At 45.5% G+C, this 26,265-nt stretch overlaps 1 protein-coding gene across 5 annotated transcripts in view; it reads left to right on the forward strand.

Moving 5' to 3' along the window:
- Positions 1-26,265, forward strand: part of NPHS1 (NPHS1 adhesion molecule, nephrin) — a 258,041-nt gene that overhangs the window by 38,514 nt on the left and 193,262 nt on the right. The window lies entirely within an intron of this gene.

Raw genomic sequence — 26,265 nt, forward strand, 5'->3', positions numbered from 1 at the left:
GGGTTTCTACCTTGGGCAAAATCCATGTTGAGGTGTATATCCGCGTTGAGATATGTAATTGTGGCGTTTTTTTCCCAAGGCCGCTTCTAATGAACGGAGTACTCGGGAGAGTGCAAAATGAGAAAAATGAGAGTAATGAGCACTCGGGAGAGTGCAAAACCTCCGCCGCCAATACTGCTGGGTCACTCAAGTGAAACTTGTATCTTATTCATCAAATATGATGTCAACAGTGCTGACAGTTATAGTTCTTTTCTCCAACATTTTTTTTTGCGGGGGGGGGGGTTGGAAATCACTTAAAACATGTAGAAATGCAAAAAGAAATCGAAATTTTGTTGAAAAAAAAGTTGCAAAATTTTTTTTTCTCCAACAATTATTTTGTGGGGAGGGGGTTGGAAATCACTTAAAACATGTAGAAATGCAAAAAAAAAAAAATTTTCTCTAAATTTTTTTGGGGGGGTTAGAAATCACTTAAAACATGTAGAAATGCAAAAAAAATTCTCTTTTTTGAGGGGGGGTTGGAAATCACTTAAAACATGCAGAAATGGAAAAAAAATTCTCTAATTTTTTTTTGGGGGGGGGGGACCAAGTCCAAAATTTAATGGCATGATACTTGGACCATACCTAAACCCCCCCCCCCACCAAGTTTCGTCGAAATCCGTCGAGGAGTTTTTCCGTAATACTGTTCACAAACAAACAAACAAACAAAAACAGAAAGGGGTGAAAACAGTAACCTCCATCCATCTTCGAAGATGGCGGAGGTGAATAACAACACTAATGATAATAGCATAATATAAATGTTATTACAAACAATATTGAGACCAATAATATACCCTCACCCCCAAGGGTTTTTTTCCTCCTTGAAGGGACTGTCACACCTTGACGTTTTAGCCAGCGTATGGCAACGTATCAAAATGTATGTAAAACGCTGGCGTACGCTGAACTATTGATGGTTTTTTTTGAAGTTTTTGGCGTATTCATAACAAGTTGAACGTATGCATAACGTATTAGTAACGTAGACAGAACGTTTCGATAACTTATAGATAACTTTTATACCAACGAATGCTTAGCGTGTTGTCGGCGTTCACAGCGTATGCCCAACGATAGTCTAACGTATGCATAGCGCGCGGCAGCGTATCGCTGACGATCACGTGGCGTAGCCTATTAAAAGGCTGCCGCACGACGATTCAAATCATAACCGCGCTAGACATCGAAGTGTCAACATCACCGTCATGCCCTGTCACACCTTGACGTTTTAGCCAGCGTATGCCGACGTATGAAAAATTTGCCGAATATGCTGGCACACGTCGAATACGTTATGAGAAAGTTTTGTATACGTTAACAGCACGCTGAAGCACGCTGGCATACATCGTAGTATGCCGAGCACGACAACAAATTTTAAGCATGCTCAAAATTTTTTGACGTATGCCAGCGTATCACTCGCACGTTCCGCATACGCTGGCCATAAGTTGTAGGCACGTTATGCGATCGTTGACACACGTCAACACACGTTACTTGTAAGTTACTCATCAGTCGAAACGCGTCGAGGTAATGTTTAGCGTACCCAAAACTTATTTCTAACCTATGAGTAACGTGCTTTGAACCTATGTGTAACGTATCTCCAACGCACATTGACGTATGTAGACGTATTTGATTGACGTCTTCTGGACGACCACAGAACTTTCTGAACGTGTTTCTAACTTACAGCTACTGTATAATAGTGTATTGGCAGCGTTTAGGGGAATTGGTATATACATATGGGCTTCACAGGAGGAACCCGACAGTGTTTCAAACTCCATGGTGAGTTCATGTCCATGTCAGTAGTAGTAGAAGGTGAGCGTGTCATTAGTCGTAGTAGTAGGTCCATGTCAGTAGTAGTAGGTGAGTGTGATGGGGAGGGAGGGTGTGGGTGATGATGGTGATGTGGGTGATTGCGTCTGCGTCCACAGCCACGGCCAGGAGACTTCTTTGCAGCATTCTTCGAAGTTTTCTTCAGCTTTTCTTTTTTTAATGTTTTTCTACGCTGAACTATTGATGTTTTTTTTTTTTTTTAGTTTTTGGCGTATTCATAACGAGTTGGACAAATGCATAATGTATTAGTAACGTACACAGAACGTTTCGATAACTTTTAGATAACTTATACCAACGAATGCTTAGTGTGTTGTTGGCGTTCACAACGTATGCCCAACGATAGTCTAACGTATGCATAGTGTGTGGCAGCGTATAGTCGACGATCACGTGGCGTAGGCTATTCATAGGCTGTCGCTCAACGATTTAAATCGCTGCCGTTCAACGATTTAAATCATAACTGCACTAGAAATCGAAGTGTCAGCATCACAGTCATGCCGAAGAAAAAAAAAATTAAAACATGGAGTCTGGAACACTGACGGGTTCCTCCTGTGAAGCCCATTTTTATATACCAATTCCCCTAAACACTGCCAATACGCCATTGTACGGTAGCTGTAAGTTTTTTTTTATTTTTTTTGTATACCTTGTCGAGGCTCGTATGAGAGGTCACACAACGCACATCAAGGGGGGCATGAGACAGGAGGGGAGGGAAGTTAGAAACACGCTCAGTAAGTTCTGTGGTCATCCAGAAGACGTCAAATACGTCAATGTGCGTTGGAGATACGTTACACATAGGTTCAAAGCACGTTACTCATAGGTTAGAAATATGTTTCGGGTACGCTAAACATTACCTCGACGTGTTTCGACTTATGAGTAACTTACAAGTAACGTGTGTCAACGATCGCATAACGTGCCTACAACACGTTACTCATAGGTTAGAAATAAGTTTCGGGTACCCTAAACATTACCTCGATGCGTTTCAACTTATGAATAACTTACAAGTAACATGTGTCGACGTGTGTCAACGATCACGTAACGTGCCTACAAAACGTTACTCATAGGTTAGAAATAAGTTTCAGGTATGTTAAACATTACCTCGACGTGTTTCAACTTATGAGTAACTTACAAGTAATGTGTGTCAACGATCGCGTAACGTGCCTACAACTTATGGCCAGCGTATGCGGAACGTGTGAGTCATACGGTGGCATACGTCGAAAAATTTTGAGCATGTTAAAATTTGTCGACGAGCTCGGCATACTACGACCTATGCCAGCGTGCTTCAGCGTGCTATTAACTATACAACACTTACCCATAACGTATTCGACGTGTGCCAGCGTTTTAGACAAATTTTTCATACGTCGACATACGCTGGCTAAATCGTCAAGGTGTGACAGCCCCTTGAACAAATGCTGTGTTAACGTATATAAATGGCTCATCATGCGTGGCATTTCGTGTGCAGAAGTAACATCCCAGCAGGATTAAAATATTATTAACCACAAACACTCATGATTATCTTTTTAAATAGTTGCTACTGCTGTTTAACATGAAACTGAAATAAATTTGGAGGTATCCCAACATCCTTGAGACATTCTATGCTTATCGTTCCCCCACAGACTAACGGACCCAGCATAGATGTACTGTAATCTATGTACCCCAGAGAAGATAATAACATGACCCTTCCTGCCGCTCCCATAGAGAATGGGTGTACAGTTATATAAAAGGAGTCCAGTTTTCCGTTGGTAATGCTTTATTCTGAAGAGTTTCTGCTGTCATAGAATAAGACGATGGTATCGTTAGAAAGGTAATAATAATCTATTTACTTTGACCAAAAATTCATTTGTTTTCTCACAAACTTGCCTGTTGTGAAGGCCCATATTTTCCGGGATTGAGGAAAAAGAAGCAGGACCTTGAGCTTTAATGGAGCAGTTCCAATGGGAGCCTTTATTCTATGACAGCAAGAACTCTTTAAAAAGACACGGGAGGAACACTCAAACAACAACCACAGCCACGCCAACAACTGCGTGTTATGAAAGATCCTTTTTTACGCGTTTCACTTCATTTTACATCCTCATTGACACTCAGAGATAGAGATGCAATATGTTTGCTGTCATTTGATTGAACCTGTGTGTGAAGCGGTTATGTTTGTGGGGTAGATGGAGGAAATTCATAGAAATGGTAGGATTGTATAGTGTAGCATGGTCCATGGATGGGTAGGAGTCATTTTGATGTAAATTAAGTCAGGAAAACAATGAGCTTAAGTTTTTACTTGTCAACACATGGGGGGGGGGGGGCGGTGCTGTGTTAACTCGGTAGGGATTAAGGTTAGTTTCTCCCAGTATGTGATTGCCCCCCGTGACCTTTTCCTACGTTTTTGCATTTACAAAACCGACTATAAAAAGGAATGACGTTGTTATAACAACAACAACAACAACAACAACAACAACAACAGAGCCGAACTTTTCCGAGCAGGCAAAAACCCCGCCTTCCTGGCTTCGTACCAGCAGGCCACACCCCCGACACTTACTATTGGTTGGTGTGATGTCAGAGGGAAGAAGTTGATGTGAGGAACGCGGTTGAGACAGAGGGTCTCGTTTTGCTCTCCGCGACACGACAAGAAAGCTGGCTGATTCTCATTGTCGAGCTGGTGTGAATTTGTTCATGTACTGAAATAAGACGCTTGCCATTGACTGTTCGGCTGGGTCAATGAAGATTGTGCATTTTTGAGGAGAAGAAGAACACGTTTCTTGGCCTTATCTCGGATCCTCAGCAATAATCCCATTGTATGTTCAAGGAGAAAGGCGGCGCCCTTTGCTGTGAGCGGGCCTGGTGCTGAGAGAGGAGCGGTGTGGCAATCTCATTCGTGAGAAGAAACAGTACAGCGGGTTATGGGTCCTAATGAAGGAAGACCATCCGCGTGAATCGCCTCACATCCGTGACCAGAGAGAACGACTTGGTGCGTTTTCCCACGTGGAGGCTACGCGGTTTCGAGGATCACCAGGTTCCTAAAAGGTAATCTCTGACACACAGCTAAATGCTGAAATAAAGGGAGGATTTTATTTTATCTGTTCCCTTGTATACCTGGTATTTGCTCAGTGGTTAGGGTGGCGGCTTGGCATCCAATGGTCCTGAGTTCAAGCCTCGTTTCCCACTGAATTACCTCACCAGGGGGTTGACTCAGCCTGCCATCCTTCCGAGGTCGGCAAAATGAGTACCAGCTTGCTGGGATGATAGAGTCATTCGAGTATCCTGCGTCGGAGTGGCGACCCGTCCAGGATTGTGCCCAATAGCCAAGGAAACTGCTTCGGCAGCACCAACGCTCTGCACAGAGTATGGTCCCAATGGATGGATGGATGGATGTTCCCTTGTGTGTTTTTGTGACTGAGTGGAGAGGTCTCAAATTAGGCTTAAGTTTACCTCATGTTTCATTGCCTCACATTTTGATTTATTTTCATTAAACCCTCATTTGCTGAATTCACTTGTGTTTGTCTATTCGTTGTGAGTTCAAGTATAAACCCTTGTGCTTCCATCGGCTACGTGCCCTTGCCGCCCTCCATCCTGCGCACCATAATCTCCAAGAACCTCGGCTGTTCGCCTCCAAGTAAAACCGTTCAGCTATCCATCCAGGTCAGTGTTAATCAGCCTTAACACGACAATACATGTACATACATACATACATACATCTGTCTTATTTAATACTAGCAAACATCACCCGTCGCATCGCTGATGGGAATATTAAGGGAGGGGGCAGAGAGATGGGGGCGGGGGGTAGGAGAAGGAGGGGGAGAATGGTGGTATGGAGGGATGGAGGGAGAAGACAGGGTGGGGAGAGAGAGAGAGAGGGAAAGGGCGGGGGGCAGAGAGGAGCGGGTGGGAGGAAAGAGAAAGAGAGACAGGTGGGAGACAGCAAATAAGACCAAGGCTTACCTTGCCGTGTTTAACCCCCTGGGGATCTTTGACTGGTCGAGGGTTAAACTAGTGCAGCAGATTACTGAAATAATCTTTCACTTGGTGGTACAAGCATCAAATTTGGTATACATGTGCTCCAGGACCTATTCTCTCAGAAAAGTACGTTACCCACGTTGAAAAACAAAATGGCCGCCATTTTTTCAAGATGGCCACCATTTGAAGTGGTTTGAATCTGTGTTTGAGCTAAATTTTGATGGAATAATGCTATTTTAACGTTCTATGCATCGAAATATATGTTTTTGAGTTAGAAAAATCCATTTCTGCCCTTACAAAATCGTAATTATTGAAAACTAAGATGATATGGCTGGAATTAAATGACGACAGGCTCTTTTAGCGCTACATTTTGCAAAAAGAAAAAAAATGAAGAATAATATAGCATATACAGCAGGAAATTATTCTCTTTTGATTCACGTGGTGGATTAGTCAATCATTTAGTCCTCACATTTTGCATGCACACAACTGTGTACACTTGAGACTGAAGCGATAGCATTTACATCGCCCTCGGCATTCCGTCTTGCAGCCACATTTTGTTAACTGCTGACAACTCTGGGCAATGGGTGGAAGGGTCGTCCAAAAGACTTGCCAGACCTCACCATCTTTCTGCCACCCCCAGTTAGCAGGGCTTTCAGTTTGCATTTTGCACACTGTTGCCTGGCCCCATATGCAGCCTGCTTGGTCGGTAGACCGTTTGACATGCTGTATGAGAGCTGCGCTTGTCAGTGGAATGGCATCATAAGACCTTTTCTTCCAAGCGAACAAGTCCAGTCTTGCCTCATCAACTTTGTCCATAGTGCTGTTCTTGTCATACATGGTGATGACAAACTTCTCAAGGACGTTGTAGTCTGCATTTTCCACGACTGGTGGGTACTGACTTAACTTCTTGAAGATGGGAGTCACTTGAGGGTAAACCTCCCATGCCTGCCATGCAGTTTTTTTTGCCTTTTCCGTGAAAAGCTGACAGAATATCACAGCCAGTGAAGACATGAAAGAACAGCATGCCACTGGATTTGTCTGTGCCAAGATTCGCCACCATGTCATTAGTTGGCAACCACTTAATGAACTGACCCTGGCCAAATTCAACCCACAATATTTTCATGCCTGCGTCTTGGAGGGCAGCAAAAACACTGACTGCAACAACGAGAACATCTGTGTCACATGCTTTAATCAACACAGACGTCATCTGTTGCTTGGCTGCATGAAGAGCATGAGTGAAGATTCTGGAGTCGGCTTCCTCGTGGTTGCAAGGACTTAAGCCATCAAGAATGATGGATCTTTTGGAAAGAGCCTGATCTCCTTTGGTCATAACAACGACATTGTCAGGACACATGGTCACTATCTTGTCAGCAAGGAACCCAAAGAGCTCTGTCTTGTTGTTGTTGTCTCTCAGGAAACTTTTCCAGTTAGGTGGCAGCTTGGTTTTCTCCATTACTTGGCGTTGATTCCCTTTGCCTCTCTTTGATCTTGTTTCAGCCTTCAGGCTGGAAGTCCAATAAACATCAAAAACTATGTCTGTCCTTGCGAAATTCGATTAGTACATCTGAATCTTTGGAACCACATCTCGGACAGAATATTCCTCAAAGGTCTTTGATGTCTTTGGCGGCAATGAATACACAAGAGAGGACCCATCAATGATAACAGCATCACATCCTGGTCTAGTGTCGGAAGGAGTAACTGTAGCTTCCATAATTTTTGCAAGTTGCGACTTCTTACCCGTGTGGAATTTTCCACTGTCACTCAGCGCCGCAGGGAAAGACTGGTTTTCATGTTGGAAAAACTCAAGCAGGTCACACTCTCGTGCTTGGCAGGATATAAAGAGTTGCGAGAACAGACGGCAATCATCTTTGAGTACCTGCTGCTTCATGTCGCCAGAAGTTGCAGCTGCCTCTTGGCGAAAGAAGTCTGCTTTGTTCTTTTTGATGGGCTTATAGAAGGAAGCTCCGTCACTCGGACCATTGAAAAATTATCGGAAGGCAACTTTACCTTTCTCAAGGTGAGTCCTTACAAGTTCAGCAGTACTGGGATGCACGATGGTTTTTGAGTCCAATGTGAGCAGGTCTTTTGATTCTTCCTGAAAAGGACTGCCCAGATCCTTCATTTCACCAAACAATTTCTGGACCTTGTCAGAAAAGGATTTCTGAGATAGGCTGGTTTGCTCATGGTGCGTGATATCTTCATTTGCCATTTTGGCCAGTGACGCCAACTCATACTGTGATATTAGCACGCTAACTTCTGGTCCAGGCACCATCCACCTACTCAGTGCAGCTGGATCCTCAGTAAGCCCAATGGCACCACCATCACCTTTCACTACTGCATTGGCCTGTTCATGTGCTTGGTCAATGGCCAAACCAGAAAACTCCCCGTTAGTCTTGTGTACCACAAAATTTCCCAGTTGAAATTCATTAAAGACCTCAGGGTGAGTGTGTTCCAAAGTGACCATGTCTCTAAGATGGATGGGAAGCCATCTGGCATAGTTCACATTGTTTTTTTGCAAAGAACAAGGGGATTGAGTAGCCAGTGCTTCGCAATACAAACCGAAGTTGGCCTCCCTGAAAGACCTGACCAACGAGAACGTCACCAATTCCATTGACAACACAAGATCCCAGAATTGAAATTGAGGACTCTCTTTTCTGCGTTTCTCACACCAGTCATCAAAATTCAGAGCTTCTTCATTCTCTTCTACACAATGATGCTCATATGCTTCCTTTTGGAGCATGTAGAGGCAACACGCTCGCTGTAACTTGGTGCATATGGCGTGTTCTTGTGACACTTGAGGCAGAAAGAAAGGACTCTGCCATTCTAGAAGAAGCCACCCCAGACTTCACAAGAGCACCTGTCCACCCACTGCTTTGAAGCAGGGTTCCAAGAGACCTTAAAGCAGCCATCTCTATGTGGAGGCCCCCAAACATGATCCTCACCATACAGGTCAGGCCAGTGCCACTGGACTTGTTTGATAAGTGCATAAATAGGCTGGTCTGTGGTTGTCACAGGGACCTGTCCTGAGTTGAGGTGTGCCTGACCTGACTTTCCCTGAATAGTATCCCTGACTTTGTTCATGGAGTGCCTTACAGTGGCAACTGAGTGAGCTTCATCACGAAGGAGGGGCAGAAGTGCTGTCATACTCACTTCAAATGCAAGACCTCTCTTTTTCTCTGCATGATGGGCTGACCAAGTGATGTTAACTTTGTCATGTATTTCTTGTGTGAGGCTAATCTTCTGTAACCACTCATATTCATTGGTTAGGGGGAGACTTGGCAGAGATTCATATGTAACTTTGCCTTTGGGAGGAGAAGGGTTCTTTGTTGTGAAGAACGCAGGATAGACATTTGTATATGAGTCGGGGATTTCTGGGACTTTCTTTACTTTGGTATTCTTAATTAGAATTGGTTCCTGTACTTCTCCTTGATTTCCTGATGTTGTATGTTGAAAGATGGATATGCTGGTTCCATGGAATGATGTGGTCGCCGTTGTGGAAGAGGGATTATGGTCGATGTTATCCATCGCAGATGTGCTGAAAAGACCTTTCCTCAGTTTGGGAGGACAAACCACACCTTCCTCTACATATCTGGCTTCAGCTGCATCTCCCAGCTGAGCTGATATGTCGAGTACTCGATCATATTGAATACTGAGACCATGGTCATGGAGCATTTCTTCGAGGTGTCTCTTTCTTGTCTTAGCATGAACAGACATCCCTATGTATACCGGAAATGGGGTTTCTCTGTCTCTGGAATGCATGTATGTGGCAGCACCTTCTTTATATTTGGCAAAGCAGTTGTATTGAAGGAGCTGAGCCATAGCCAGGTCAGTTGTAGTTGCTCCAAAGCTCAGTTGAGACTTTATGTCTGCTCCATGCTCAATCATGCAGACAAATTGGAGCAAAGCTGGAGGTAATGAATCGTATACTCAAGTCTCATGAAGATTGCCCTCATATTTACATTTGTAATCAAGCATGTGCCTATGCAATATCTTGGCAGCTTTGGTGAGAATGATGGCATCAGAGTAGGTTGATGCTTCTGACATGACAGGACCTACATCCTTCTTGAATGTCAGATAAACATCACGTCCATCGTTGTAGGTTTCCAATGCAGGTATCTCTGCCAAAAGCTTTTCTTTCAGTCTAGTAGAGTTCACATCAGGTATATCTGTTCCAAATTGTTCAAGTCTTTCCTTGTAAAGACTCACCAAGTTAGCAAGTCGAAACGAAACAGGCCCATCACTGCTGTTTCTTGTCTCAATGACATAATAGGTAAGAAGTTCAGAGAACACCAAAGGGAAGACTTCCTTTTCTTGGGATGACTGGACTTTTTCTTTGTTCTTGGCTGCAATGTGTGCCCTCTCTCTATGATACAGAGCTGTTAAGCAAGAGTAGTGGTATTTCAGTTCCAGGGCAACCACATCTCCACTGCTCAAGACAGCCAAAAGCTTGCCATCATTAAGATTGCGAGCACATTCATTAAGCCTCTCATTTAGCTGCATGGTCATGGCTTTTCTCAACTTTGACTGGTTGTATCTTTTCACATAGGAAACACCGTTGCACTTCCATGCTAGTTCTTTGCATTTTTGAGTACCCTTCTCCTGGATCATTTTGAATTTCAGCTGCACTTTTAGTGGCACGCTCAAGTTTATAGCTGTCAAACATTTTGTGACAATTTTGGTGGTACTTGGCACTATTTCGCCTCAGTGTATCCTCAATACCACCTCCTTCATCAAATCTGGATGGGTCTAACCTGATCGGTAACTGGTGGATTGCCTGAAATTGTGGTAGGTTTTTTGCTATCATGGAATAACCATCAGAACTACACTCATAACGGGTTGGGGGAGACTTCAACTCTTCTTTTGTATCAGTCTGACAGAGGCAACACTTCCTCCAGTCAGTTTTAGGAGTACAACTCAACGGATTATTAGTGGACATGTTGAACAGGTTAAGGCTGAGGGTTTATCCTTTTACCACCTAACCGTACAAAATACATAAGCACATTGAGATATGGGATACAACTAGGTTCATACATACAAATGCCCTACACCTAGCCCGATCTTTCATCCAGTGCCATTTAAGTCCCATGCGATCTGTACACCTTCCGGGTAACTGAAGCCCCGTTACCCTTGGCTCGGCTCTCCCACGCTGGCACATCCTGTCAATTCAGGCGTGGCTATCTAATAGTGTAATACTACAACTAGCTATACTTCGAGCTGAAATATATACAGGGGCTTATTAGGTAGCATTTGGGACACTCAAGTATACTACAAACTACAGTTTAGGTTAGTAAACTCCAGCTACAAGTAGTACACTATAAGCCGACACTGAACCCCATGCTGAGTCTCACAGCAGTGATGTCACCAGTGTGCCCTGGTTGTGCTTGAACATCACTCTTATTCACATAATGTAATAGAGCTTGACCGCATCACCTCAATACATGATCACAGATGTTGCCCAGCAATATCTGTAATAATTTTGTAAGACAGCTACAAAAGTTCTGATTTTAAGTCATGCAATGGCCGCCATCTTGAAAACTGGTAACCATTTTCGAATATTAGTGCCAAAATATATTTCTCCAATCAAAATACAATCTATTTAACATTTGGATCAATAGCATGTTCCTATTTATAGACGTTTAGCACTGAAAACCCTTTTTCCTATTTTATGAGATGGCCATCTTGAAAAATGGCGGCCATTTTGTTTTTCAACGTGGGTAACGTACTTTTCTGAGAGAATGGGTCCTGGAGCACATGTATACCAAATTTGGAGCTTGTACCATCAACTGAAAGATTCTTGTGGGATACTGACTTAATCTACCGCACTAAACATGACCATTACCGCCGCGCCTCAACACAAAGCGCCATTAACTGTGTATTTTATGGCGATGGCCCCACTTCACACAGGAGCAGCAAAGGTTTCATAGGCTTGAACTGTGTCCTCCTGAATGAGATAGTATGGACAACCGACTGAAGTACAACACGGACTGGGAGATCGCAAATACAAGAGGGCAGAATGCAGTCATTGTTGCTGTGTTTGCTTCTAATCTTGCTTTTTGCTGTTGAGAAGTTTCAGTTGCTCTGGATTTTTGTCATTCCTCGTTTTTTTGTCATCTTTGTGTCCTTCTGCCTTTTTTCTTCTTGTATCGTTCTTCTTCTATCAGCCTCTCCTTCCTCCTTTGCTGTATTTTCATTGTTCTTCTGCCTTCCTCCTTCTTCTGTGTTTCTTTCCTCTTTCTGCCTTCCTTCTTTCTCCTCTTTCTTCCTTCTCCTCTTTCTGCCTCTCTTCTCCAGCATTGTTTCTTATCCTTCAGCACTGAGGATTTCACATCACATTTTATCACAGTGCTTGATGTTTTTGGGTTTTTGTTTTTTTATCCTTGTGGAGCTTCAGGATAGACAATGTTGCATGTTTCTCCATGTGGAGCCAAGATGAACAGGTTTTTGCCATTGCCAACTCTGGAACAACCAACATAGAGTTGGCCATGAGAAAAGCATGGGCTTTGCAGGTTGAGGTCAACAACTTTGAGCGATTGTCCTTATGCCTTGTTGGTGCTCATGGCAAAACTGAGGCGGACAGGGAACTGGAGCCTTCTAAATTGAAATGGCAAGTCAGATGGGATGATTGTAATGTGTGGAATGAAGGCATCCTGTCCTGCTGCATGGCCAGTCATGATTGTGGCTTCAATAACATGTAGCATAAGCTTCTTGACAGCCAAACATGTTCCATTGCAGAGTGTTGGTGAGTCCAGATTCCTGAGAAGCATAATGGGTGCACCAATCTTGAGCTCCAGATTATGAGGAGGCACACCTGGTAGTTCCAGAGAGTTAAGAAATTATGTGGGGTAGTGGACTGCTTCATTTGTGTCTGGTACAGTGTCAACCACCTTGTACGTTTGCATAGTGCCAGGTAACTGTGTAAGAAGGCCCCTGTTTGTGGAATTGGTCATGACTCCATTTCCCAGTTTGAGCAGGCTTGCAGCAAACTCCACAGCAGATGAATCACCTGTGAGAAGCACTCGCATGTTGGTCGTTTGGCGGAGTCGCTGAATGTTGTTCCAAATGTATGAGGCCTTGAGGCAGGTCTGCAGTTCATCAGCTTTGGTTCCATGTAAAATGACTGGCAGCGTCTGTCGAAAATCCCCAGCCAACACCAGTCACTCCACCCATTCTTCTGTTACTATGTTAAAGATCTTGCATGGTGCGATCAAGACCCTCGAAGGCAGCTTGCCTCAATACTTGCCAGATTTAAGGGTAACTTGAAGACTGAGTGAGCTGTTCTTCCTCCTGTCAACAGTGTGGCAGCAATGCCTGATGATGCCATTGCAAGGGCGATCATGTTTCTTTGCCGGATTTTTGCCAAAATGAATTTTTTTTGCCAGTTCCACCGGGAACATCCAGAAAGAAAGTGCCACCACTCCCATTGAAAACTGCTTGTGTAATCATATTGAAGACTTCTCTTTGGTCTGGAACCAGACATGGCTCATTCTCCTGTGTGTATTCAGCAAACTGTTCCATGTTGTAGTTGGTCTCTCTCAAAATTTCATTTGTGAGCTCATTGTCATTGTGTCATTGAGGGTCAGGAAGGCCAAAAGTTTTGAGGTCAGAACACCCAAAGCCTTGATCTTGTCTTCAATGATAATGAGAGCTTCATTGAAAATGGCATCACTTTAGTCCATTTTTAGGTTATGATTTTGCACTTTTGCATGATGCAAAATGTCCTCTGCCAGATTATCCTCGTGATTGTCCCATACTTGTTGAGGATTCGACATGGCACATGTCTGCAACATGATGGCAAATAGGTTTTGCAGCATCCATGGTGATCAAGTTGCAGCTGCCTCCTCCAATGTGCTGTTCCAGTGTGTCATCCTCCAGGAGTCCTCTGAGCTGGCAAGCCTGTTTGTAAGTTTTACAGATTGTGGCATCCACTGTTTGTAAGTCTTCAAAAGATGTTGGACATTTGACCTCATGCAGAAGCATTCTCAGTTAAAAGCATTCAAAATTATTCAGATGGACAGTGTACACCTGGCCAAGTGCATCACTGGCTTTGATGTCTGACTGGTCTGGTACAGTTTGTCCTGCTCTGCGGCGAGCACACTTCTTGCTGCCAACATTCCATGTTTCAGTTTCAGACTCTTGCAAAGTCCATGACTTCTTACTTGGGTGTCTGATGATACAACAGTCTTAGCAAATTCATCATCCTGGCAGAGATTGAAGAAAGCAGTGAGAGTTGTATCTTGTGGGGCTTGGGCGTGCTCACGTGCATTCTCCTCAGTGAAGTACAATCTCTGGCCATTCTCAAGGTGCACATTGAGATGAAGCACAGTGGGATGTCGCTCATGAATTGAGAAGTTCAGGATCCTCCAGATGGCTTCATTGCTGCTGATGTATCTTCCCATTTCATATTGCCGAGCCTCATCATGCACAGTCCCATCCATTGTCATGCCAAATACAGCCATGTCGGATCCTTTGTTGACATACTTGCACACATATTTGATGGATTTCACAGAGTGGCAGTACTCAACATTGATGTATGCAATGAATAGCTGTGTGAGGAGTGGACAGTCGAGAACAATCCACCTGTTGTCAACTTAAATCTCACAACCACGAACTCTGATGGTTGTGAATCCACCACCTTCTGGTTTTCTCCGACAATACAGTCAGGTCAGGTATGGGAGCATGTGCCAGAGCAGCACGTCACTGCATCCACTTTCCACCGGTACTCCAGGGGCCTCTGTCTGGCCATCCCCCAGGCAGATGCCTGGCCCATCCCCATATCCTTGAGATGCTGATCAACCTGCTGTAACCACAAGGCACATGGTCGGCCCATTGGCCTCCTCCACTTATGAGACTCCCTCACTGAGAGAATCAGCTGAACAGGATCAGCGTCAGGAAAACGAGCCACATGTCCATACAGCCGCAGCTGACGCTCACGGACTATGGAGGTAACAAATCTCATTGGAGTCTCTCTCAGTAACCGCTCATCGGACACAAAGTCCAACCAGCGATAGCCAAGGATTCTCCGAAGAGACCCGGTACCAAAGGAATTAAGTCTCCGTCTCAGATCCCTGGTCAGAGTCCAATTCTCACATCCATAGAGCAAGACTGGAAGCACCAAGGACCTGAAGACTTGGACGTTCATCCTCCCGCACAGGTACCGGCAGCTCCACACCCCATGATGCAGTGAATCCATTACTCCCCAGGCCTGACCCAGATGTCTGTTGGCCTCTGACTTACAGCCAGCAGAGACATGAATATCACTGACAAGGGAAGTGATTTTCTTCACGACCTCAACATCCTCACCACAAACGGGTACAGACAGGATAGCAGCATCCAAGATGTCATTGAAAGCCTAAATCTTAGTTTTGACCCAGGATACCCATAATCCCAGCGGCTCCGACTCCTCATTCAGCACCTTGAGGGCCCCCAAAAAGATGTCTCGAGTTTCCGCAAAGATGACTGCATCATCTGCGAAATCAAGGTCAGAGATCTTGACATTCCCAAACGTTGCACCGCAGCTTGATCTCTCCAACATCCTCCCCAGAATCTAGTCCATACAAGTACTGAAAAGTGTGGGGGGCCAGTACACACCCCTGATGAACTCCAGTAACAACTGGAAATAAGTCAGAGATGGTACCACCACATCTCGCAGCACTCTCAGTAGCAGAGTAAAGTTCAGACATCAGATCGATCAGTTTTGTTGGCACCCCACGAAGACCAAGAATCCTCCAGAGGACATCCCGATTCACTGAATCGAACACTTTACAGAGATCAACATAGGCTGCAAGCAGCCCCGGCCGAAACTCTCTTCTGCGTTAGGTGAGGACCTGAAGGGCAAGGATACGGTCGATCATTGACCTCTTTGGTGTAAAGCCTGAGTGATCTGGATGCTGGTGCTCAAGCAGATGGTGACGAACCCTATCAAGAATTATCCGAGCAAAGACCTTACCCGGCACTGAGAGTAGCGTCACCCCTCGGTAGTTTTTGCAGTTCTGGCAATCACCTTTCCCTTTCCAGAGAGGGACAACAAGACCCCTCTTCCAGTCAGTTGGGATGATGCCTGTGTTCCAAACAGAGCACAGAAATGCATGCAATGATACCAGTACAGCATTTCCACCAGTCTTGAAGTTCAGGATGGATGCCACAGATCCCAGGAGCTTTACCCCATTTTAACTGGTTCACAGCAGCTTGTGTTTCCAAAAACGAAGGTGGACCACAGTTGATTGGAGGGTCAGCAACAGGGATTGTAACACCCCTGACGTCCAACTCGACAGCTGGTGGATCGCCTGGTACAACCGTTCAAAGTAACCGGCTCAGCGGGCCTTCACTTTGGACTCCTCTGTCAAGAGCCCATCACCTTCTGCTCTAACTGCAGTACATAGAGGGATGGGCTTGGACGAACGCAATACACAAATTCCCCTGTAAACAGGACGAGAATCACTTGACCACAAGTGATGCTCTACCCCCTCAGATTCCTCGCACATAGGCCTCCTTGTCCACCCTTAGTGCACGTACAGTTTTACGCCTCAGTTCCCTGAACAGCTCAGCTCTGCCATTCAGCCTGGCCCTCCGACTGGTCAATGGTATCCACTGTCCCTTGAGAGACAAAATCCTTCTCCACCCAATGGTGAGTTCCAAGACATCCACCGGCAATATCAAGGACGGTGGTCTTGAAGGCACTCCACAACTCTTCAGGATCTCCCAAAGCACCCAGACCCCCCAAATCTCCACTCAGCCTGTTCGTAAACTCCTCAGCTACCCTCTCATCCTTGAGCTTGCCAACATCCAGCCTAGGCTGGGATGGTACCATTCTGCATTTAAGGTGCAACTTAAGAGTTGCTACAACAAGCTGGTGGACCCTGCAGTTCTGGATCATCCTCCAGTAACCATCAACGAGCACATGGTCAATCTCCTTTGCCACACCACCAGCACTGGAATACAAAGTCCAGTGATTAGCTTATGGTCGCTGAAACCATGAACCAGCCACACTAAGTCCATGACTTTTTGCAAAGTCAAGGAACTTGGTGCTATTCAGGTTCACAGTTCCAGACACATTGGAACCAACACACATCTCATAGCCATCCCTATCAGCTCCAGTCGATGCATTGAAATCCCCCAAGACAAGAAGTGTATCTCACCTGGGGCACTGATCAACCACAGACTCGAGCGTGGCATAGAATGCATCCTTCACGGTGAGATCACTCACCTCAGTCGGAACATCTAAAGAGACCAGAGAAACAACACCCAAGGAGTGATAAATCCTGAGTCTCATAATACGCTCGTTGACCGGTGTTACATCAATTATCATTGGAATCAACTTATTGGACACAGCTACAGCAACTCCTTGGGCATGGTAACCATCAGAGCGACCAGACCAATAGTAGGTGTAACCACCCACCATGATCTCGCCGCAATCCGGTCTCCGAACCTCAGAGAGTGCTGCAATACCGATGTCCAAATGCTTGAACTCAGTTGATAACAGAGACAGCTGATCATTCTCTCTTAGGGATAGGACATTCCAGGCACTCACCCAAAGGGACCGCCTCAGGTTAACCCAAGGAGACCGCCGTCTGGTGGACAACACCTCAACACCACCCCGACACACTCTCCCGCAATCTGACCCGGGAATGTACCCCGTGGTTTCCCTCCTATCATTAAAGATTGGGGTTCCCGAAGGCTTTGCCCCAATCCCGTCATCTGGTGAGCTGCCCTGCGAAGGGAAGCTGCACAGCAGGTACTCCCACGGAGTGGGTTTTCAGATTTTTTAATGCCTCTGGAATGTTTTGCGGAATGAAGGGTTTTACGGTGGCCGGAGTGCAAATCCTGCCACCATCTTCCTAATAAGAAATAATCCGACTGCAGGAGGACGTCCGCAGACATAGTTGGGTACTAGATATGGATGGCCTATGGCTCACAAGGAGCTCCTCCGCCCTTGGACAGGTTTTGTTCTTCATCCTGCTGGGTGTCCATATTATACACCCTCCTCACCAAAAAAAACCTGGTGGGGGAGACGGTTTAGTCGCCGACAACCCGACCATGGAACAGGTTAGTACAGGTTTACATGATACCTGTAGAAAGTCACAGATCCGATCTGGCCTGACCTGATGATACAGTGGGTATCCATCTTGTCCAGTCTGTGAGTCTTTCAGAAGATATCGTGGGAACCTTTTTGTGCATTTGTAATCTTTCATGGATGGTGAGTTTGGATTGATGCTTCCACAGGGACCATGTTCCATCTGTGTTTTGACAGTGCTGAACAGAAGTGGATCAATTACTGGGTCTGGAAGTTCAGCACTGATGGAGTCATCACTCTGTGCACATGAAGTTCATCTTGAAGCCAAGTCAGAATGTGGGCATGTGGCAAGCCATGCTTTTGCCATTCAATTGTGTGCTTGCAGCACTTAATGGCTCCAAAAAATTTTTCCCTTGGTGATGACATTCATCAATGCCTTCATTTTTTTGGTGGAATACTCTTGCCAGCAAATCATGGCCATGCTGTGGTTTTTGGCCTGGTATCAGTTCATTCGCCACTTCCTCCCAAGCTGGATTGCAGGTGAAGGTGATGAAGAGATCAGGATGGCCATTGTTTCGCACATATGTCATGGCATTCTGAGTGCGCTCATGCATGTAGTGAGGACCACCTGTGAAACTGGAAGGCATGATGACCAATTGGCCAACATTGGCAGCATTTCCATCATTGTTCATGGTATCCCTGAGGTGAACATACTTTTCGACTTGGAGGTTTTTTTGGTTCTTTCGAATGAATTTCAGCCTTTCTGCCTCATTTTTGGCACCTATGTCCACAACAAATTGGTGGATAAGATCTGAATGCAACACAAGATGTGATTGAAACTACCAGCTCTCAGCATAATCCTGTAGGCATTAAAGTCCATAGCAGAAATGTTCTTTTCACTTGGCAGTCCTGTTGCTGGGTCTGTTTGCTGCAGTTTAATATCATTATCCATCATCACCCTGCTAGAAAATTAGTGGATACTGAAGTGCATCATTTGATCAGCAATTCTCTGGAGGGAGTTGTTTCTGAGTTGCAGCACAACATCTCGATCGCCATGTTTGTCACCAATTAGGATGACAGCCACTTCTGATGTGGAGGGTGCATTAAAGCGCCGCTCATGCTCCCCAGCTGGAGTTTTGTCTGAATGAATGACAATTTTGTACTCAGGTGTCATCTTCTCCATGGCACACTTGAGACACCAAACATAGCGGTTTTCCTTGTGGAGCGTATCTTGCAACTGCAACACCACTTCCAATTTGGTTTGAATGACATTGTTGCAGCGCTGTTTAGCCTGCTTTGTATTGTCACCAATGAAGTAGATCTGCAGGAATTTTGGCTCTTCATTTGGTCATGGCTGTAGACTGCCAATCTGATGATAAACCTGTCCCTGTACTTTAAATGTGGGCATGTAGCCAGATTCTCTGATCTCTTTTGTGGTGCTGAAATATGTCATGTTGAAGTACGAGTTGCATCTTCTGATGTTGCTTTGTAAATGACTTGCATTTGGAGTGCTGACTGTCAACAATGTATGAAGAGGTTCAGGAGGAGCATTAATTTGGGTCAGCCGAACCTTGCCACCATTGCAGCATATCCCTGGAGCTTCTCCTGTCCATTTCATCGCATCACAGTGCCTGCAAATAATCGACATTGAGCCAATAGCAACAATTGGATCAGAAGCATAATTCAAGGCTGGATTGTAGGAGAATGCAGACTTTTATTTTACCCTCCAGGACTGTTTTCTGGATGGAGCCATTCCTGTTGCATTTGCCCCTCATCTTCTTTCTTGCTCTTGAGCAGTTAAGGCTGCTCTGGATGCAGCTTTTGTTGTGGTATTTTCCTTTCCTCTTCTTTCTTCCTGTTGAGTTTCAGCTGCTCTGGATGCAGTCATTCCTGTTGCATTTAACCGTCGTCTTTCTTGCTCTTCAGGAGTTAAGGCTGATCTGGATGCAGCCATTGCTGCCGCGTTTGCTTCTCATCTTGCTTATTGCTGTTGAGTTGAGGCTGCTCTCGATGCAGCTTTTGCAAGTTGTTTTTTGTCAAGTTCGCTTTTTATACATTTGCTTCTTTTGGTAGGAGCCATCTTCCTGCAAAATAAGGGGAGAGACAGGAGGAAGGGGGGGGGGGGAGGAGAGCGACGCCTTGCCACAGGACGCAATACACTCCGGGAGGGAGGGGGTGTGAGGGTGGGGAGGGGGGTGGGATATATATATATATATATATATATATATATATATATATATATATATATTGTTGTGGCCAGGGGTCTGGGTGAGAAGACCACTGTGGGGGGGGGGGGAGAGCTATCTTGGGTTCCCACCAGACTCCCCGGAATCGCAGGCTGTCGCACAAGGATAACACCGTGACGCGGTGGGTCGTTAACCGACCATGAACGCCAATAACTCAACCACATGACTTAGGGTCCTCCGTCTAAATGAGTTACCTAATTATAATCACGTGACCTAATTACCGGGGTACACGCCCTCGGTACGCCTTGTCCGAACTGGGTCACCTTACTGGGTCAAATGCAGCCGAGTGAAACTGCTAAGGACGTACCGGCGAAAAGAACAGATCATTGGGAATAAAGTCCTGGCTAGGCTAGGATACGGACCATGCTGGATCAATGAAAGAGAAGACAAAAACAAGCTGGGAACATTTCTACACAAGCATTTCTGAACAGGCAGGTGAGGAAAAATATGTGGCACAGTGAATGTTGTTTATTGTTGTGTGCAAAGCAGGGAAAGAAAGAAATGTGTGGTGCATCAACAAAACAAGCAACTTACTAAAGCAGACACAGAGTAGACCTAGACCGATATATCTTCTGCAATCTTAACTTAAAGCAAGGACTTGTGCCATTACACACACACACACACACACACACACACACACACACACACACACACACACACACACACACACACACACACACACACACACACACACACACACACACACGTTAATGAGAAGAAAGGAGAGGAGATGAGGCTAAGGGTCTCGTAATATCTTGCACGGTTGACCGACATGCTACCCAGTATGTTTTGGGGGGGATTCCTGAACGATCCCTCCTTGAGAGTTGGCACGTCGTCTCCTGCTTGGCTATGGTGCCGGCGCAGCGTCTGCGCTGATCCAGAGAATGGGCGAGACCATCAGGCGTGAGGAAGGACTTTAGCTGGAGCCAGGTGAGTAGGTTGTCCATCAGCGAGAGGCAGCCAGGATCAGATGGGTGGGTGGCTGGAGCCAACGACGAGGGGCAGGCGGAGAAGGTGGAGATCGAGAGCGAATGGGGGGAGTGGCAGACGGGATCAGGTGGGTTGGTGGAGCCAGCGGCAAGTGAGTGGAGGAGGCAGAGTCGAGAGCGAGTGGGCGAAGTGGCAGATGGGACTTGCAGTGTAGCAGGCATATGCAGAGATCGATCCAAGGCCAGACAAAAAGGATGAGGACGACCACGACTACTACTACGGACGGCTTCACGATCCGTCCTTTATCGGCCCTGCAGTCCAGGGTGAGGGGCTGCCCTGAAGCAATGCATCGTCACCTGAATCGGGTGCTCCCATTGGGCCCCGTCCATCGCACGGCTCGGCTGCCATGGCCGGAAGCAGCCTCATTGGTACATCCGGCGAGACATCGTCGAGCTGTGGAATTTCTCACTCCGAACCCCGTGATATGAATCGCCTTGCACCGAACACCCAGGCCGTGCCCCTGCAACTGACCGAGGGCCGTGCTGGTCCTGCATGCCCGTTCGGGCACCCCTGGCGCTGTGCGGTTGGTGCTGATCAATGCGCTTGTCCCATCCGGACGCCATGCGGCCTGAGCGATCCGGGCCGTACATCATGCCTCTGCTTGGTGGCTGCTGCATCGAGGGGGAGGTGCGGAAGGGTGTCTGCTGTCCGCGTGAGACATTGGTGGCCGTGGTGGTGAGCGAAGATCGACGGTAAGATGCCGTTGCTAACCAGCGTGCAGACCCGAACAAAGAGGTGCACTATTCATGCCCCGTACTGTGCGATGGTAAAATGCCATTGTAATCAGTGCGCAGACCCGAATGAAGAGGTGCGCTATTCGTGCCCTATACTATACTGTGCGATGATAAATATCATGAGGCTGCGCGTGGGTCCGCTATCATGCATGTGGTTATTTATCACAGTGGTGACCCTCACAGGCGGCTGCCTGAGCGCGGTGCTGGCCCTGTTCTGAGTCATGGATTGAAGGAAAGGATTGAATATAATTAGGGTTGAAAAGAGTGCGCCGCACGTGTCCTGAACAGTGTTGGGATTTATTGTATGGTTCTATTCCCTTTGACACCGTATCTTGGAGCGGAGTATTTTTCCATTGTGTGGTTGATGCTTCTTGTGGCCTCCGCGAGGACTGGTTCCCATGTTGAAGGGTGTGACTGCGGTTTTCACAGGCAGCCGTCTGGGTGCGGTGCCTGCTTGGAATTATTTCAGGAATAAGAGGAAAAGAGTTGGAATGAAAACAGAGATATAATTAGACCTACACTACTGGTCAAAAGTTTTAGAACACCCCCATTTTTCCAGTTTTTACTGAAATTTAAGCAGTTTAATGTTTCAATGTACTCTGAAATTAAAGCAGAGAACAAATAAACAATTGCAGATAAACAAGAAATTATGGAATCGTTTTGTTGAACAAAATTTAATCTAAATTTTTGACTCATCAAAGTAGCCACCTTTTGCAGATATAACAGCCGAACATTCTCGTGACATTCTTTCCACAATGGAAATCAAATATTGTTCCGAAAGTTCTTCCCAAAACTGTGCAGAAGTTCCCACAAATCTGTTGCACTTGCAGGTTGCTTTGCTTTCACCCTTCTGTCCAGTTCATCCCAAACCAGCTCGATGGGGTTGAAGTCTGGAGACTGTGCTGGCCATTCCATGATTTGAAGCCTACCGTCTTGTTCTTTTCTTCTAAGGTAGTTCTGACATAGCCTGGAGGTATGTTTTGGGTCGTTATCTTGCTGTAGGATGAACCCCTAACCAACTAGGCGTAGACCAGAGGGTATTGCATGGCACCGCAAAATGCTGTGGTAGCCCTTTTGGTTCAGGGTGCCAGTCACTCTGTGCAAGTCGCCGACTCTGGATCCAGCAAAAGAGCCCCAGATCATCACGCTTCCTCCTCCATGTTTGACAGTTGGTGTCACACACTGAGGAACTATCCTTTCGCTTACTCGACGGCGTATAAAAACCCTGCGTGATGAACCGAATATTTCAAATTTTGATTCATCGGTCCATCAGACTTTCTTACAGTTTTCAGTAGTCCACTGGCAGTGCTTCATGGCCCAGGCAAGCCTCTTTATCTTATTTTTCCATCTTAGCAATGGCTTTCTTTCTGCCACTTGACTTGTCAAACCTGCAGCTCGAAGTCTTCTCTTCGCAGTTGAAACTGAGACTTCTTTACTTCGATCAGTGTTAAGCTGTGTTTGAAGCTGCTGTCCTGTGAGCTGCCTATCACACAAGCTGTTAACTCTCAGAAACCTGTCTTCTGATTGTGTTGTGGCTTTGGGTCTGCCAGACCTCTTCCTGTCAGAGATTCCTCCAGTTTCCAAGTGCCTTTTGATGGTGTAGGAAACTGTACTCACTGATGCCTTGGCTTACTTTGCAATTTTTCTAAAGGAAAGACCTTCACTTTTAAGGGTTTTAATGGTCTGTCTGTCTTCCTTTGTTAATTGTCTTTTTCTCACCATTATGATAGCAATATACTACTTCCTGCAGTGCAATATTGTCCAAGTAATGCTTCAGAGGGTGTAGCAACACACTGTTTCAACACTGCTTTTATACAGACAGAGGGTTTGTAACTATACTAATCAACAAAAGTTGGGACACCTGTAGGAATTGTTTGCAACAACTTTCAAGGCTTAATTTACTTCCATTGCTCCAGAACAGCTGCAGTTGCTAACCCATTACTTGTTCCCTGAAAAGGGCCTTTTTTAATAACTCTGAAATTTACATTATTTTTCAGTTTTTGGTAACCTAAACTTTTTTCTTTAACCTCTGGCAATTTACTGCTTAACTTTGTACCATTTCAGGTTATTCACTGGACTTGAACTGCTTAAATTTTTGTAAAAACTGAAAAATGGGGGTGTTCTAAAACTTTGGACCGGTAGTGTAACTATGAGATCCACACAACGTATTTCGTCCCGTTTGACCCATTAAAAATGAGGGAAAGGTCTAACTGCACGTATATGAATTAAATAACTGTCTGGGGATCACTATATGATGGATGCCATTGCCTTAGAGGCATGCGGTTTCCAAAACCGCAACAATATTGTTCCGGCCACAGGTACCAAGTGTATTATGAGGGGGTTAATCCCTGTTCCTCCTCGGAAGAGCCAGACCTGGGGCCACCGCTCACAATTAGCTTCGTGATACGGTGGGTTGCTTTGGAACCATGAACGCCAATCAGTTAACGAGTTCCAGTGTCCACCGTATAATTTTTCCATTTAACTAGAGGTCATGTGGCTTCCTGAACAGGGAGCATGCCCTCGGCAAAGCACCAATCTTATCTTGATTAGATCTTAATTCGGGCGGCCGAGCGTTTAACTGCTGGTGAGTGCCGACTATTACAGGTCAATTAGTTTGGTAATTTCTTCTCAGTCTATATAGGTTCCTGGATCAATGGAAGGAAAGGACAACCACGGACAGGTTGGAACATCAACAAGGAATTTATTAACAAGAAAAAAAATAAATAAAAAGAACTTTTTATTTCCTTGTGGTGAAAATAAACAAATTCAAATGAATCACAATAATCTTAAGCAAACAAAGAATTAATCAGGCACTGATAGAAAAAACAGACAAAGAGCAGATGCTTATCACTATGCATATGAGATAAGGGTACCCAGCAGATCATTCATGGTGGAAGAGAAATCCGGTCTCGCTCACCAAATAGAAGTCGTCGTACAACAAATAAAACGTCCTGAAATGTGTGAGTGTGCCTTGGTCCGTTGCCAGTGCCCTGCCTTGCCGTGCACCCACTCGCAAACAGGCTTGAATGCCAATCAACGTCACGTCGTCACCCCCAGGAACCAGGGACGCCAAGAATCAGGTATGCCAAGAGCAGGTCTCGAGCAGAGCCAGCATTATCGGGGCAAGCGTCACCCTCCGTCAGGAGCCACCAGGAGTCAAAACCAATGGACAGCTGTAAGGCGCTGAGGCGCTGTGAGAAGCTGTAAGGCACTGTGAGAAACTAAGGTGCTGTGGAAAGCTGTAAGGCTGCAAGACTGTCACCAACTGACACAAGCTGTCCAAAACTCTCAAAGCTGTAAGAACCGCAACCAGCTATCGTCAACTGACTGACAAAAAACGGTCCACTTGTCCTTTTTTTATAGGCGGCCAGTCTGGGCAGAGCCTCTAGCAGACTTCAGCCAAATCCACCTTGCCTATTGGCGCATCGTTGCACGTGACAAACCGCCAGTCTCACGATCATTCCTGGCCTACGATGCCATGTTTGTGGTGCTGGACGAACGTCAGAAAGCAGCCATTTGCCAGAATTACCAAGCGAAAACGTGAAGTGCTCATAAAACGTCAACAATTATCACCTCAATGCTCAGCCCGATACGAAAAAGAGCCAGTTAGCATCCACAGTGTTGCTGAACGGGGTGTCAAACGTCAATGGAAAAAGGTGGGTGAGGTAAATAATCCACAGCCATATTTGACCATCAGAATAACTGCTCAGGAAAAGCCCACGGTGTGCTTAATCAAATGTCCTGTAAGTCCAAGGTGTAAATAAATCGTGCACCTCCAAGCCAATGTGTCCTGATGGAAAGGGGGGGAAAAACGCGCCTCAATTGGGCTAACGGGTATCTGACGTGCGTGAATGTGTCGTAAAGAGAAAAAGGCCATCCCATAAGAAAGATAATCTATTCTTTATCCTTCTCAACGCATCAAAGTGAGAATCCCACCGATCATGGGGATGGGTATATCCTGGATAAACATTCAGGGAAATAACTGTCTGAAAAGCCTGGTGTTGGCTTCGCGGTTAGGGTGGCGGCTTGGGATCCTAGGGTCCTGAGTTCAAGCCCCGTTGGCTGCTGAATTAAAATACACCAGGAGGTTGACTCAGCCTGTCATCCTTCCAAAGTCTGCAAAATGAGCACCAATGTACTGGTAAGGGGGACACTGCATCAGCGGCACAGCCGTGTCCCAACCAATGATGCAACCACTCGATAGAGAGAGACTGTCTGAGGACCTAAATGTTTGTATGCATTCATCGGATCCGATTCTGAAATCCATAACAAATATATATATATATATATATATATATATATATATATATATATATATATATATATATATATATATATATATATATATATATATATATATATATATATATATATATATATATATATAGGGATGCGGAGAGGTATAGCGTGCTGTCCTGTATCCGGAGGGGGTGGGGGACGAAGGGAGTTAACAGAGAGAAAATGTTATGCTTTATGACACATACACACACAAATACACACA

Source organism: Eptatretus burgeri, chromosome 1 (assembly GCF_056783735.1).
Source record: "Eptatretus burgeri isolate ZD-2024b chromosome 1, Ebu_testis_v1, whole genome shotgun sequence".
Lineage (NCBI taxonomy): Eukaryota > Metazoa > Chordata > Myxini > Myxiniformes > Myxinidae > Eptatretus > Eptatretus burgeri.